The sequence below is a fragment of the Leguminivora glycinivorella genome, chromosome 6 (genome assembly GCF_023078275.1).
Source record: "Leguminivora glycinivorella isolate SPB_JAAS2020 chromosome 6, LegGlyc_1.1, whole genome shotgun sequence".
Taxonomy (NCBI): domain Eukaryota; kingdom Metazoa; phylum Arthropoda; class Insecta; order Lepidoptera; family Tortricidae; genus Leguminivora; species Leguminivora glycinivorella.
The window spans coordinates 25,835,002-25,851,578 of NC_062976.1; the positions used below are offsets into that span (position 1 = coordinate 25,835,002).

The 16,577-nt window shown below is 39.2% G+C and overlaps 1 long non-coding RNA gene across 1 annotated transcript; it reads left to right on the forward strand.

Moving 5' to 3' along the window:
* The first annotated feature begins 1,516 nt into the window (after nucleotides 1-1,516).
* LOC125227266 lies at nucleotides 1,517-3,560 on the forward strand. The gene is made up of 2 exons (XR_007177166.1): nucleotides 1,517-2,765; nucleotides 2,852-3,560. It is a non-coding gene; the product is annotated as an uncharacterized LOC125227266 (long non-coding RNA).
* Nucleotides 3,561-16,577: the final 13,017 nt, after the last annotated feature.

The following is a 16,577-nucleotide window of genomic DNA, read 5'->3' on the forward strand; positions in this document are numbered from 1 at the left end:
GCGGTTGTCGTTAACATACTTTTGGCCAGGTATGTACAAAGACGTCGTCGACTTTGTGAAGGCCTGCGATACCTGTGCAGCCTATAAACATTCACAGAAGTCGACTCCGGGTCTGATGGGACAGCCAAAGGTATGTGATCGACCAATGTTAGTTTTGAGCATTGATCTGGTAGGTCCTCTTCCGCGCTCTCGTGCAGGATTTACTTATTTGTTTGTGGTCACGTGTTGCTTTTCTAAGTATACGCTTCTGTTTCCGCTTCGCCGCGCAACCAGCGCGTTGGTGGCGAAGACTTTTGAGCATCATGTGATTTTAAAGCATGGTGTACCCGAAACCGTAATTACTGATAACGGAGTACAGTTTACGGGATCGGAGTTTAGGCAGTTGATGAAGCGTTACAACGTACCTAAAGTCTTTTACGGGCCTCGATATACTCCTCAGGTAAACCTGGTGGAGCGTTATAATAAAACGGTCATGACAGCGGTAGCTTCGTATGTAGAGGAGAACCATAGAACTTGGGATGAAAAACTGCACCAAATTCAGTTTGCAATAAACAGTGCGGTGAACGAAACCACACACGAGTCTCCTTTCTTTTTAGTACATGCGAGGGAACCGGTGATCAACGGATCGTTTTACAAAGATGTCGATAAAGATTACGAACCAGGTATGCCTAGGGAGGAATATGCGGGTAATTTCGGGATACTGAAGGATATTTTCCATCAGGTTAGGTTACGGTTGTTGAAAGCACACGAGACAAATGCTAGGTACTATAATTTGAGAAGACGTCCTGAACAATTTTCAGTAGGCGATCTAGTTTGGAAACGGAGTTACGTGCAGAGTGATGCACAGAATTTTAGGATGGCGAAACTCGCCCCTAAATATGTTAAGTGTAGAGTAAAGGCAGTATTGTCACCTTTAGTCTACGAGTTAGAAAATTTAGATGGTCACTGTATAGGATCATGGCACACTAAAGACCTGAAGGGAAAGGTAACAGCTACCGGTTAGTGATCGGTGGACGTGCGGCCCGGGGTACAGGGTACTCCTCGCCGCACCGCCACCGTTGACGAACCAACGGAGCTTGTACTGGATAGTATGGTTGTATTTTAGCAATAGTGTTAAATATTGCAAAGTCATATTTAATCACCAACTGCTAGCGACGTGGCGAACAGGTACGGCTGTTTCACCACTCAATATGTAAGAGGAAGTATGCAACGAATTGAGAGAGATGTATGAATGGTGCTATGCAACCATATAGCTCAACTTTGGTCTGGAGCGAAGTCTTTAATGTGAACAATTTTGCTGTCGTGCGTAGTCACGCAGAATTTTGTGGTTATCGTGCTTGTTATTTTTTTTGTGTAGCCAATACTCTGCAGTGTCCCGTGCATGTGTGGATTGGCGGTTTAGTTTTTTTTGATGTGATAGGGAGAGGGTTTATTTCGAGGTATGGCAGGGCGCGCACTGCATACCACGGACGTTGGTTGGCGTTTCGTTGTGTTGAATTTGGACCGGTTTATGTTCCTCTCAGCTCACGGTAACAGGCACGTAACAGTTTTGGTTCAGCTAACTGGGTTTAGCTGATGTATAATTTAGTAATTTGAAATATAAATTTTTGGTTTAGCTAATTAGGATTAGCAATTATGTAATTTAGGAATTTGGAATGAGATATCGTTTTAAGGCACTCTAGTTTATCGAGTAAACTAGCAGTAGGAATTGCATGATTTTAATTTCGCCCGGTCTAGTAGAGTTGTGTTTTAAGAATGCTGATCATCGGTCCTGGCGGTTGGTTTTGCGTTTTTCCAGCGCAACTGTGAAGTCGTGCTGGTAAAACCAAGAATATGGTTACTGGTTTGTTGGTTCATTTGGCAGTGGGGAATTTTCCGAATGGTTCGGATGCCACACTGGTTTTAGTGTTGCGTGGGTTCGAAATAATATAAAATTCAAAATTTAAGGATGTTTTAGAGGGATGGTTTTTTGGTATGGTTTTGTGAGGTTGTAAGTTTTGGCATTTCTTTTGGCAATATTTCGTAACCTGCGGCATCACAGGTTTACTTTTGTGTGTTTCTCCCATACTCGGTATGGTCGAGGTGTGTTCGTTTTTTTTTCTTATTTTTTCATTTCTTTTGTGACACCTTGTTAGTTTAGTCGCTGAGGACAGCGAGCGTTTTACCCTTGGTAAAACGCTACAGCAGGGAGAGGGGTATTGTGACATTGCACATTTTAGCTTAACAATTTAACAACGGCAGTTTTAAATTTGTCCCGAACGTAATTACTTTTTGCGCATAGCAAAGCCTTTATGTGATCTAGCAACTGGATCGATACTGGATGACAGTTCGATTATCCAATCAGAATCAGCTGTCAACAAAGGGTGTTGCCAGAATACAAATATGCACAATTTTCAGAATATTTAATTATTTAGAATTAACAATTTAAATGTAATTAATAAATCAGAAAATAGTCACTTTATTGTTGGAAAATTATATGGAATTTTGTGCACTAGGATTTTCAGTTGGTTGAAATTTATTTCTGCAGAGGACTGCTGAGGTGGTCATTTTAGATGTTATCCCCAAGCCTCTCAAGGTCGTTAGGGCTCCTGAGATCATTTCCTGCACTTGCTAGCTGTCTCCGGTCCTGTTCAGGCCTCCAGTGCCTGCTTTTATTTATCGAGTTTCATCTTCGATCCAAAAAGTGATCAGATTGATGGAGTGCTGGCGGTCAATCCTTGTGTAGCCTAAGGGCATTCTGGAGGAATATTTTCCCACCATGAATTGTAAGTAGAATATTATGGGTGTATCAGGTTGATCACATTATTGATCCTTGCCTCAGTTTAATTTGACCACGTGTGTCTATTTCCAGTCTTCTGGTGGACTATGTGGAGGGAAGGGTCGTCAGAGCTGAGAAAATGAGCTCTCTCAAGTTCCAGCTGGTAAGGAAATCAGAATAGTAATTGTCCACATTTAATAGGTTAGACCACATTCACTTTTCTAATGATGTCTTGTTTTCCTTTTCAGCTGACTGGGAATTAAAACTATATTTACAATTACAATTACAACTAAATCTGTGTTTAGGCCTACTCCAGGTTATACTGGTTATACAGACATTCAAGTAATGTCTTCTTTATAAAGCATCGAATGGTGCGATAGCTTGCTTCCGGGGTCGAGCCTATCCAGGCGAAGAAGATGCTCTCAACTTGCTGATGCGTCGGTTGCGGTGGTGCTTCATTGTGTCACAGCGCCTGGGGCGACCAGCTTCAGCTCGCAGAAGGAGGGCTTACACATTGTATTAGCGGTAACTTCTGGCTTGAAGGTTGGTGTCATTTTCTTTCTTCCTGGAAGGCAAGATTATTTAGTTTAGTTAAGAAGAATTCCTATTATCTATGTTGCCACTGATAACTAGGGACTAACAGAACTTAGGAACGCTTGTAAATCATTTAGAATTGAACTATTGCACGGCCCAGCTCTACCGTCTGGCAATACATATTAAGGTGCTAGCTTAAGCTTAGAATAATGATTTACTGGCTATAACTTGCTTTGTGTCCGTTAGACAATAAAATAGTGTGTCACAATCTAACCGTTTTCTTTCCACCCAATTAGAGACCTGAAATCTTGAGGAAATCGTAGTGCACCTTATTAAGTACTTTTTTTGCTTCTTTTTCGTGGCGGACGATCCGCCAAAGTTTTAAGGCTCATTTTGTGTAAATTTATTGTCTGGTGCTTTCCCATACTTTCCCCCTTGCCGGGCTGGGAAAAGTTACCATGACACATGCAATTTCTGTACTAAAGGCATGGTGGAGGCGAATCTGTGCGAACTTCAGTCAGTTCAGTGTGCGAAGTCAATAATTGACGAGGAATAGCGTAGAGCCGAATAAAGTGGGCTCAAATTCCTTTTTTAGGGTTCCGTAGTCAACTAGGAACCCTTATAGTTTCGCCATGTCTGTCTGTCCGTCCGTCCGTCCGTCCGTCCGTCCGTCCGTCCGTCCGTCCGTCCGTCCGCGGATAATCTCAGTAACCGTAAGCACTAGAAAGCTGAAATTTGGTAGCAATATGTATATCAATCACGCCAACAAAGTACAAAAATAAAAAATGGAAAAAAATGTTTTATTAGGGTACCCCCCCTACATGTAAAGTGGGGGCTGATTTTTTTTTTCATTCCAACCCCAACGTGTGATACATTGTTGGATAGGTATTTAAAAATGAATAAGGGTTTACTTAGATCGTTTTTTGATAATATTAATATTTTCAGAAATAATCGCTCCTAAAGGAAAAAAAAACCGGCCAAGAGTGTGTCGGGCCACGCTCAGTGTAGGGTTCCGTAGTTTTCCGTATTTTTCTCAAAAACTACTGAACCTATCAAGTTCAAAATATTTTTCCTAGAAAGTCTTTATAATGTTCTACTTTTGTGATTTTTTTCGCATTTTTTAAACATATGGTTCAAAAGTTAGAGGGGGGGGACGCATTTTTTTTTCCTTTAGGAGCGATTATTTCCAAAAATATTAATAGTATCAAAAAACGATCTGAGTAAACCCTTATTCATTTTTAAATACCTATCCAACAATATATCACACTTTGGGGTTGGAATGAAAAAAAATATCAGCCCCCACTTTACATGTAGGGGGGGGTACCCTAATAAAACATTTTTTTCCATTTTTTATTTTTGCACTTTGTTGGCGTGATTGATATACATATTGGTACCAAATTTCAGCTTTCTAGTGCTAACGGTTACTGAGATTATCCGTGGACGGACGGACAGACAGACATGGCGAAACTATAAGGGTTCCTAGTTGACTACGGAACCCTAAAAAGTGCGTCCCCCCCCTCTAACTTTTGAACCATATATTTAAAAACCGGCCAAGAGCGTGTCGGGCCACGCTCAGTGTAGGGTTCCGTAGTTTTCCTTATTTTTCTCAAAAACTACTAAACCTATCAAGTTCAAAACAATTTTCCTAGAAAGTCTTTATAAAGTTCTACTTTTGTGATTTTTTTTCATAATTTTTAAATATATGGTTCAAAAGTTAGAGGGGGGGGGGACGCACTTTTTTTTCCTTTAGGAGCGATTATTTCCGAAACTATTAATATTATCAAAAAATGATCTCAGTAAACCCTTATTAATTTTTAAATACCTATCCAACAATATATCACACGTTGGGGTTGGAATGAAAAAAAATATCAGCCCCTACTTTACATGTAGGGGGGGTACCCTAATAAAACATTTTTTTCCATTTTTTATTTTTGCACTTTGTTGGCGTGATTTTTGTACATATTGGTACCAAATTTCAGCTTTCTAGTGCTGACGGTTACTGAGATTATCCGCGGACGGACGGACGGACGGACGGACAGACAGACATGGCGAAACTATAAGGGTTCCTAGTTGACTACGGAACCCTAAAAATATGAAAAAAATCACAAAAGTAGAACATTATAAAGACTTTCTAGGAAAATTGTTTTGAACTTGATAGGTTCAGTAGTTTTTGAGAAAAATACGGAAAACTACGGAACCCTACACTGAGCGTGGCCCGACACGCTCTTGGCCGGTTTTAATTTATTACTCAAACTAACTGATCAAGTTACATAATAAAGCAAAAAAAAATACTGAGCATTTTAACAGTTCACGAATGTCTTGGGGCATTTTCGCGAGAAGAATCACCAATTTTTTTTTTCTAAGGTAGGTAAATTTTATGTTTTTTCTACTCCCGTGTTGTTATTCGTCATTTACCGTGTCGTGCATAGATCGTTAAAACCCTACATAAAAGATGCCCGCCCCCGGCCGGCGCCCCGCGCACCCGCGCATACGATATAGCTCTTACAGCATTGTTAGGTAGCCGTTAAGGGATATAGCGGGCCGCGGGGCGCCGGCCGGGGGCGGGCGGCGGCGCGGGGAAGTGCGAGCGACAGGGTGAGTGCAGAAACATTGCAGAAGACAAGTCAAAATACTTGTAGGAAACAGTGCGGATTTCACGAAAGTTATTCTAGAAAACTATTCAAAAGTAAGTGCATGGTCGTAGAAAAAGTATTGTATGCAACGGTGTTTAACTGAGTCAAAAAATACTCGTGGCGTCTTACCCACGCCACTCGTCTTTTTTGACCTCCTTTAAACGCCTGTTGCATAAAATACTATTTCCTACTCAGAATCACGAGCCCTTTCGATCTAGGACAAAAACCAAGAGACACAAAAATGGTAACGAAGTGGAAAAAAAAATCTGGGACGCATTTTTCCGCCTAGTAGGACGGAAACGGCTCGTGATTCTGAGTAGCAAAAACATTAAATTTACCTATTTTAGAATAAAAAGTTTTTGAATCTGTTTTCGCGAAAATGCCCCTTGAAGACGACGGGGTAATTTTTGTAATTAATTTTTTAACTGATTTATGGGCGAAAATTACCTCGATACAGTTGAGGAAATTGATTGTTTAGCAGTTGGCGGTTCAGTAAATTTGTCCTTAATTAATAATTATGCTTACTGAGAGAAAATACAACCAGTTTTCATGTTCGTTCAACAAGTTTTTTGGTTAAAATAGCGCCTACGCGTGCTCTTTGGTTCAAACAACAAGCTACTTGTCATTTGAATCGGCAATATATTTGAATCAACAAGTCGATTTTATAAAAACAACCTGACACATATTGTTTTAAACATACGTTTGGCTGATTCAAACTGATAAACCGCAACAAGTCGAACTTGTTAAATTCACAATGCAAATTTCTCTCAGTGTCCGATGTAAAGTGAACCGTAAACCGCTAAAGAATCAATTTTCTCGACCGTACAATATGGTCACCAAATAAATATTTCTTTTAACCCTTTGGCGGATTACTTCGTATTTGTAAAATACAGTGCGTACTCGACGAACTTCACGTGTGTTCCGTTGAAAGGACGCCATTCAGCGTCGCACAAAGCGACGGCATGAATGCCGCTGCACGCTGGAGATTCAAAAATGGAATTGTGGGACGGAACGGACGTATTTTGGCGGGCACCGTTTTGTGCGCCACAATACCTTACATTTTGTATGGACTTATTTCAGTTTATTGCACAAAGCTTCTATAGAATGTGTTGGGAAAATATGAGCTTCAATGTTTTTAATTAATAAGACCTTGTATTGTTCTTGAGACCTCTTTCTATGTTAATTATTGGCAACGGGACATAAATATAAAATATGGTAGATTCTCCTAGCGTTGCATTAAGTTGAGTAATGTAATAGTAAAGTTATAAACTTCTATAATTTATTTTGCGACTAGGGGGCCGATTTTTGAATTTCGGCCATTCGATTTCGTAAAATTCGTTCAATAATATCTCCACTACTAGCGATTTAAATTCTACTAACAGAATCGAAACCGAGTGGTCATTACCACTAGTTTTAAAATTACTAAGTAGCCGTCCTTTTCCAAAAATAGCATTACGTCGTTTTCCACAGACTTTCGAACGGCGAATTCGTGAGTTCGGAATTCAAAAATCGATCCCTAGGCCTTAAAGATGTGAATTACCGCAATTTTATGGAATTGTATATAAAGTATGAATCATGTATTTTTGTGATAGATTTATGTCAATTTTACGAATACAGGTATAACGTATCTACTGAACTTGTTAATAAAGATAGTCATATGACTACTCTTCGAATAAACTGTGTGTCGTGAGTAAGACGCGCAGGTCAAAACCGTATCAACGCTTTAACAAATTGTATCAATTGAATCTACTTCCATGTCAAGTAGGTGGATATGTCGCAGTAAGATAGATAAAGCCGTTATATAGTTATAACCCTAGGAATATAATTATACGTCGTAACATAGTTAAACGAAAGCGATTAATTGCTATCTTACTAGGAATATAACTATAATACGTTACTAGTTTAGTCATATAGTTATATGACTGGATTCAGTTTAGTGAAATGATTGTAGGCAGGAGTGCGGCGGTGCGGCGGAGGTATAGTTATAACCCTAGGGATATAATTATATGCCGTAACATAGCTAAACAAAAGCGATTCATAACCATCTTATTAGGAATAATTATAATACGGTATTTAAAATTGCAAACGGGACTTAATCGCGTATTACTATGTAAGTCCCGTTTGCAATTTTAAATGTGTGAAAAATCGTATATTCATTTGGTTACTAAACAAACGAATCCAAGCTACATATTCATCTTTATTAGTATTAAGCATACGTTGTCAACAATATTACAATCTAATATATACATATGTCATCATTATTACTCTTAAAATACTGGATTAGAGAATAAAAACAATTAATTACATGAATATTAAAAACAACGATCAAAAATTTCATTTTTTTTAAATTAATATTATTCAGTCATGAATTCAGTCACAGAATAATAGGCCTTCTGGACTAAAAAACCTTTTAATTTCGAAACAAACCCGAAGTAGCTTGGGGCATTTTTTATTAGTGTTGGAATTTTGTTATATAATTTCGGTCCCAATACATGTAGGCAGTTACCAGTTTTTTTTAACCTGTGTTTAGGAATTTCCAGGTCGTGCTCCCTTTGTTCCTGAAAGCGTTTACTGGTCCAGTTTCTTTTAGGGAACTGATCTAGACTCTGCCTTACGAGCTTGGCTACCTCCAATATGAACAGAGAAGGTAATGTGAGTATTCGGAGGTTCACAAATAGCTGTCGGGCTGGCGTGTCAGGGGCGACTCGCGCCATTTTCCTTATGATTTTTTTTTGTATAAGGAATGGCCTGTCCCTGTCAGCGGCCATCCCCCATAAGTCCACTCCGTATGTCAGTGCCGAATTACAGTAGGCATGATAGGCTATCATCAGATTTTCGTTTGACAGGATTGGCATGAGGCGTGATATTATGTAGTATGCCGTATTGAGTTTCGTGCATGTCCTGTCTATCTGCTCTTACCATTGCAATCCGGAATCCAGAGTTAGACCCAGGAATTTAGCGTGTCTTACAAAGGGAACAGATGCATTTTGTACAAGTACTGAGTTCGTGTTGTCAATCGCGTCCCGACTTTGCCTCAAGTTAAATTCTGTTACAGAAGTTTTCTGAAGATTTAAAATCATTCCGTTGGCGGCGAACCACTCAGAAAGGCGTAGAATGATATGCTGGACATTTATTATTAATTGTTCAGCGCTATCTGCATTCACTATGGCACAAATGTCATCCGCATACATTACAAAATCCACAATCGATGATTCAAAGGGAAGGTCATTCATTAAAATGAGGAATATGTTATTTCCTACATTCGATCCCTGAGGTACTGCCCTGTCGCCTAAAGGGTCAAGACAAGATTTTTGGTCATTTACTTCCGTGGCCTGCTCCCTGTCACCCAAGAACGACATAATAACTTCAAGGGCAACGCCGCGAATGCCATAATGGTCGAGCTTGCTTGCGATGAGATTGTGATCGACCAAATCGAAAGCGCGAGACAAATCAAAGAAAACAGCAGCTACGCGCTTCCTATTTTCCAAATTGTCCAGAACTGTTCGGATCAACAGCCTAGCGGCGCCCGTTGTGGATTTTCCAATTTGGTAGGCATACTGCTGCTTACAGAGCGAGTTGTTCATCGTTAGGAATTGTATTAGTCGATAGCACAATCCCATCTCAAACATCTTAGAAAAAGCTGGAACAATGGATATAGGCCTGTAACTAGTTTGCTCTTTTTTGAACCCTTTCCCTTATATACAGGTGTTACCTTGATCTTTTTCAGAGAAACGGGATAGCAACCATTACAAGCTGATTCATTAAATAAATGGCACAATGCATGCAGTAGGTTAACCGGAAGGCATCGTAGTACGTATGTTGGCAAACCATAGAAGTCTTTCGTACCTTTGGGTTTAATTTTTTTAATTATTGCCGTGAGTTCCCCCACTGTGAATGGCGCAAAGAACATAGTATTTACAACGCGTGGGACGTTCATTCGCACATAGTACATTGCCTTTTGAATATCAGGCCTTTGCGGTGTGTCGCGTACGACAGATAGATAGTAGGCGTTGAGCGAGTCAGCAAGCTGAACGTTTGAACCGTCCGGCCCACACACCGCGTGCCTCAGCGCGGCCAGCGAGTCGCCCCCCCCGCGCGTCTTTGTTAGTCTGGGATTTAATCATGCGCCACAAGGATCGTGAGGTGTTAGGTGCCGTAGCTATGGACTGATTCAAATATGCTTTTTTTGTTTTTTTAAGTAAACCATCGTGTTTGCATTTATTAGCTAAATAAAGTTTATTTAGTTCCCCGCTGTCCGGATAGAACTTGCGTAGCATTGATAATAGTAGTACGAAGTCCTTGCTTTGCATTGTTTTGCTATTACACCATGACTTATCTTTGCTTACAATTGCGACTTTTCTAAAGGGAAAATAACTGTTAAAATTATCTATGAGTCTCATTATTAAATTGTCAAAACTATCAGAGTTAATAAGCCAATCGCATTGTTCCATCGAAGTTAAAAAATTCAAAAGCTTAGTTTGAGTGACCAGGCGTTTCAAACAGTAGACAGTGCAGTGGTCATTATTCGGAATACTTATTTCCAAACATACGGCGAGATGGTCACTAATCGCACGATCAATGGAGTAGGTGTTTAATTGATCCCTCTCGAAATCACTATACCCGTGATCTAGGCAAGTTTTAGATGCACCCTGTATTCTTGTGGGAAAATTTACATGTGACTTAAGATTAAATAATTCCAAAAGGCCTATTATTTCACGTTTTTGCTTCGTATTTTGGAGTAGGTCAATATTTACGTCGCCCATTATTAAAATATGGGCATTTTCATTTATTATTGAACTAAGAAGTAATTCCAACTGGTACAGAAATACAGTGAGTTCACCTTCAGTATTTGAGCGATAAATACATAATATTATCAAATTTATATCTATTAATTGAATTGCCGCGATCTCAATATGCATTTCGATCGAAAAATTACATAAGTCTTCTCTTTGTAACACACTTAAATTGCTATGCACGTATATACACACACCGCCGTGCTTACGTACCTTACGGGAAAAATGAGAAATAAGATTGTAGTTGGCAATATTTAACACATTCATTTCATTATTTTCTAACCAATGTTCTGTCATTAGAAATACATCACATTTGAAATCGGAATAAGATTGAAGTAAACATTCAATGTTGTAAGTCTTGTTGCGAAGGCATTGCATATTTTGTTGAATTATGCGAAGTTGATGTTTACGTGTATTTTGATTTGCGATAGTGCGGTCGGCGTCTTTTGTCTCTGTCTCACGCACTAACTTTGTTGTTGTCCTTGTCGCATGTACGCATCGGTTCCTTATCTCTTTAGTGCGCGTCGGTGTGGCTCGAAGGCACGGCGGAAGCGGCAGCGGCCCCTCGCTCGCCCCGCTTGTGGCGGGGACGGACGAGAAACCACTCCGAAACACGAACGCGTGGAGGCCATACTTGCGGAGAGTTAAACTGATCGTATAGGTTTTCAGGTATACCTATTATAAAGGATGCATGACTCGTTGAGTTAATGTCCCGTTTTTCAACGAAATAATTTGGACAATTTGCAATTTTATTTAAAAACCTTGTCACATTTTCGACCGTGGTGTTGGGTCGAAAAGACCAAGCCTGGACATACTTCATTCGATCAGCGGACTTTAGTTCGTCATCCTCAGCCCCAACACCGACCAATACTTTGCGTCTTTGTTTACGCTTTTTTTTTGTATCCACCTCCCTCCAGCTATTTTCATGTTGTTGGGAATTTAGTAAATTTTGTTCGTTGTTATGAAGTGGTGCGTCGAGAGACAGGGGTGTTTCGATCTCGGGTTTAGTGGCCACACTGGATGGGGTATTCGTCATAGATCGGGTTGATTCGGGTGTTGAACACAGCTGCGGCGGAGTGTCCGGTACAGTTATTCCCGCGCTGCAGCGCTTACCGGCAGCGCTTGCGTTATTTTTCAATGCCGCGACAGCATTTAGACGCGCTTTGCGCACAGAGCGCTGCAGCGCTGGCGGAGCCACTACGGCAGGAACTGCTGGTTCGCGGGTAGTTTTTGGTGTTACATTGGCAGCTTCTGTATTTGGTTGGTTAATCATTTTTAGTTGCACTTGTATTAATTCACTTTGTTTAGTAATTTTCGACTCCAGGGCACTCACTTTCTTTACAAGCGAAGATACCGTATTTTTTAATTCGCGAATAACACTTTCTAACGCTTTATTCGACATTTTCTTAGCGTTTGCAATTAATTAAAGTATTGCGAATGGGTTACGTGCGTTACCCGCCCGAGTGAGAGAGAAGACTGAGAGAGAAGACAATTATATAATTATATAACTAAACTAGTAACGTATTATAATTATATTCCTAGTAAGATGGTAAGGAATCGCTTTCGTTCAGCTATGTTACGGCATATAATTATATCCCTAGGGTTATAACTATACCTCCGCAGCACCGCCGAACTCCTGCCTACAATCATTTCACTAAACTTAATCCAGTCATATAATTATATGACTAAACTAGTAACGCATTATAGTTATATTCCTAGTAAGATAGCAATTAATCGCTTTCGTTTAACTATGTTACGACATATAATTATATCCCTAGGGTTATAACTATATAACGGATTTATCTATCTTACTGCGACATATACATAACTTGATAACTAGTTATATCATTATGTGTATGTATAGTTTGCTTAATTGATTTAGGTCCCGAAAACACAGCAATAATTACTCGTCTTAAGCCCCATATCAGCGAAGAATGTGTACTTAAACTCGGTAAACACTAGTTAATCCGCCCAATTTCCATATTTCAACAATTAAGTAACGTATCCATTATTATTAATCCATAATTACGATTCTCCGGTGCTCTTCGCTTTGTTTGCGTTCCATGTTCCTTGTTTATTGTCAATATTAGCTGGTATCGGCGCCGCGTTCCTATATATCGCGTCGGCGGCATTAAGATATGCAAATGTTATTAGGAGAGTACGCCAGCATTATCTTTTAACTTGTATTGCGATAGCATTTCCCTTTACACCAGCCATTGTATCCGTTAGTACAAAGAGCTAATTGAGTTTGATCGTTGTTTTATACTCGCTCGTTTAAACTTGGCGTGACATACCATTATATTTAATTACGTCTTACTTTTATCGCGATCTCATTTAGCGGGCAACTTTAGGAGCGAAATCTAATCAAACTTTAGATTATTTTATTTACTCTCGTCAATATCTTGCAGTCGTACGTTGAATATTAAGAAGTGATTTAGATTCCTCGGTGAAGATGCGATCTTCGTCAAAGAAGCTGGGCCGAATTTGATTAGATATGGTAATCCATACGCATCCGGCCCGACTTCGATTTGATATCTGCCTGAATTATGTAAATGTCGACACCTAAGCCAATGATTTTCTCCTGGAGACTCAGGGGAAGGGATGTTAATTTGTAAACTGTGCAGCTGGGACTTAACCCTTAAATGCATGGTGATGTATAAGCATCATATATTTGATGGCCCATGGCTCGATATGTAGCTATCCAAAATCATATTTATTGCTTAATTATTATTCATTATTTATTAGTATTTAATAAACAATTAAATAAATTAAATAATATAATGATTTACTATTTATTATTTAAGGATTAAGATGAAATGACGGAAAATTGTGAAAAAACAGGACGATGACGATTTTTAGTATGTGATTTAGGCTGATTTTTTCGGAGTAAGTAATTAGTTTATGTTTAAACATTTTATCATAGAGGTTTCACAAATGGTGTACCTTTAATAGTAGTCAGTTTTTTAAAATAAAACTTACCAATTACGATATATTTATATAAAATATCTGGGCAACCGAGCTTCGCTCGGTTCTGTTTCGTATCCTTGACATGTGTCGCCATCTAGTTCAAAAATGAATAGTACCTACATCGAGCGAAAGAATTCTCAGCCTTAACAACACAACTACTGCACACGAGATGGCACGCATTTCGCCACAAAAACTCAAATAGTGTATTTTCTATTCGTTTTAGCCTTGACCTGTGTCGCCATCTAGTGTTTGCAATAAATAGTACTTACATCGACCGAAAGAATTCTGTCTTAACAGTACAACTACTGCACACGAGATGGCGCGCGAAGAAAAACGCATGAAAACTCGAAAATTCGCGTTTTCCGGGACCTAAGGATAAGTTAGACCGATTTTTCACCCCCAAAAACCCCCACATAACAAATTTCTGCGAAATCGTTAGAGCGGTTTCCGAGATCGTCAGTGTAAATAAATAAATAAATAAATATACAAGAATTGCTCGTTTAAAAGTATAAGATAAGATTTGGCCTATTTAACTTCTAACAATGATTTAGTATAAAAAACGATTTTAAATATTTTTTTTATTTTTTTTCCCAGAGTCAGAAAACCATTGCCTATCACATATATTAATATCTCGTTAAAAGAAAAATTCATGCATTTAAGGGTTAAGCACATTCAGTGGCAGCGCGTGCTACACACTACATGAAAAGGTATGTATCGAAAAGCTGGAAAGAATGCTCGCCTGGGTGAGTAGCCGAATGGCACTAACGCTCACGAAACGCTCACGAAACGAAACGCTAGTAGATATTTATCTCTATCGCTCGTGCGTATTGGCGCGACAGAGCCGGACAAACTGGCGCGGCGTTTCGTTTTCGTTTGGCGTCGGAGAAATGCCATTCGGCTACGCACGCTGGCCAGTGTGTGTAGCCGAATGCACAAACGCTCACGAAACGCTCGCGATAATATCTCTTTCGTAGCTATATCTATCTCTATCGCTCTTGCGTATTGGCGCTACAGAGCCAGACTACATTTCTGCGGCGTTTCGTCTACGGGGCCTGGGGGTTTACCATGACGTACTAAAGACGCTCAGTTTAGGTTGAGAGAAAGGGACACAGCTATAGCAGTTACATAGATCCGTCCCTCTCTCTCAACCTAAACTGAACGGCTTTAGCACGTCATGGTAACCCCCCTGATAAACACATTGAATATATTTTTTACTTACCTATTTATTGAGTAGTCGCTCTGCCAGCTGGGAATTTCATTAAATGCAGTACCCAGTTCGGAGCCATTGAATTTTTAGGTAAGAAATAAAAACGTTCAAAATCTCACCAAGAACTTTTCGAGTACCTAACAATTTTGCTCTTGTAGAGATCACCTAGACTTGTGCCTGGACTGGACAGATACTAAAATTCGTTTTCCGGAACTGAAATAATAGTGGAATATTTACATATCTAGGCCAGTAATGTATAGTAGAGCGGCGAGAGGGTCTCGGAAAAAGTTGATGTGACTGGAGAGTATACTGCTGACAAGTGGTATCGTTGTGATCGGTAGACTTTACTGAGTACGAAATAATGACTTGTCGCATTCTCAGACTGTGGGGGGGTTAACTATGACGTCACAAAGATCGCGGTCCCGGGTTTCAATTTTTTGTCTAGAACCCCTTATCCAATTTTGAAAAATGAGGTGTCGATTGAAAGCGTATAACATGCTGATTAAGATTTCTTATATGTGAAAAGTATAGTTTTGTTAGTTATTTTTTAATTAACAATAATGCAAAAAATACTTTTTTTTTACTCTCTTTTTTGATTTTTGTGACTCAAAAAGGCAATGAAAACGGCCACTTAGCTAAAAAATATGTTATATAAATCATTTAACTACATTATTAAGCTATCTGTTGCTTTTTAAATTTCTACGATCGGATAATAAATAAACAAACTACAACCACATACCTGTAGGCGGGGAGTACCGCTTGACACGCGTTCCCATACATTCGGCGTCTACCAAATTACACCTCGCGCAAAATTCGTTTCAAGCAGATATACCTTTAATCTTATTCATCGTAACCTATCAATATTGGTATCATTTGAAAGTACAATTAAAGTACTTTAAGAAAGAATGTCAATCATTTTCTTAAAATCAATAATCGCCAGTCTGTGGTGGTTACAAAGGAAAAAAGTGGGTATGCAATTTGACTGGTTTCCTAGGTTTGATACCCTAGACGAGTTTAAAAGGGGAGGTAAAGGTGACATATGGGTTGTTCTCTGGCCTAAAAGCTACACAGAGGGTCAGGGGAGAAAAAACTAGGGTTTAAGTTTAGTTTTAAGTTATTTTTTGTTTTATTTGTTGATTTTATTGTGTTTAATTTTTTTGGAATTTTATCAAGGATACACGTTGGTTTCTTTTGCTAAAAATTCCCTTTTTTTGAGAAATGTTATGAATTTTATGGCATTTTCCGATAGAGACTAAAATTAACTTTCAAATAAGGCCACATAGTCATACTTTTACTTATATAATATTAAGGGTAATAGCCCCGGCGAAGTACCTAGTGCAAGCGGGACAGCAGTGTAGCAATCCATAGACCTGACTTCACTGGTTCCTCAGTGCCACACATAGTCTTACGAGGCGGCCTGCGTGCCCTGCTCTCTAATATGTGGGTCAATACTGCTTCAACGCAAACGATTGAGATGTGTGATTTTTTTGACACTGAGTGTATTTGCAGGAGCTGCATGTACTTAACAAGTGTACCCCAACAACTATTTCATATTTCTAACGCATTATTATTAATAAATATGCTCTTAATGTTATCTTGACTTCTGTTGAATAATTATGTTTTGAGAAAAGTGGCTAAAAGTGAGGATTATAATTACTAAAACATTATAGGTAACTTAATTTTAG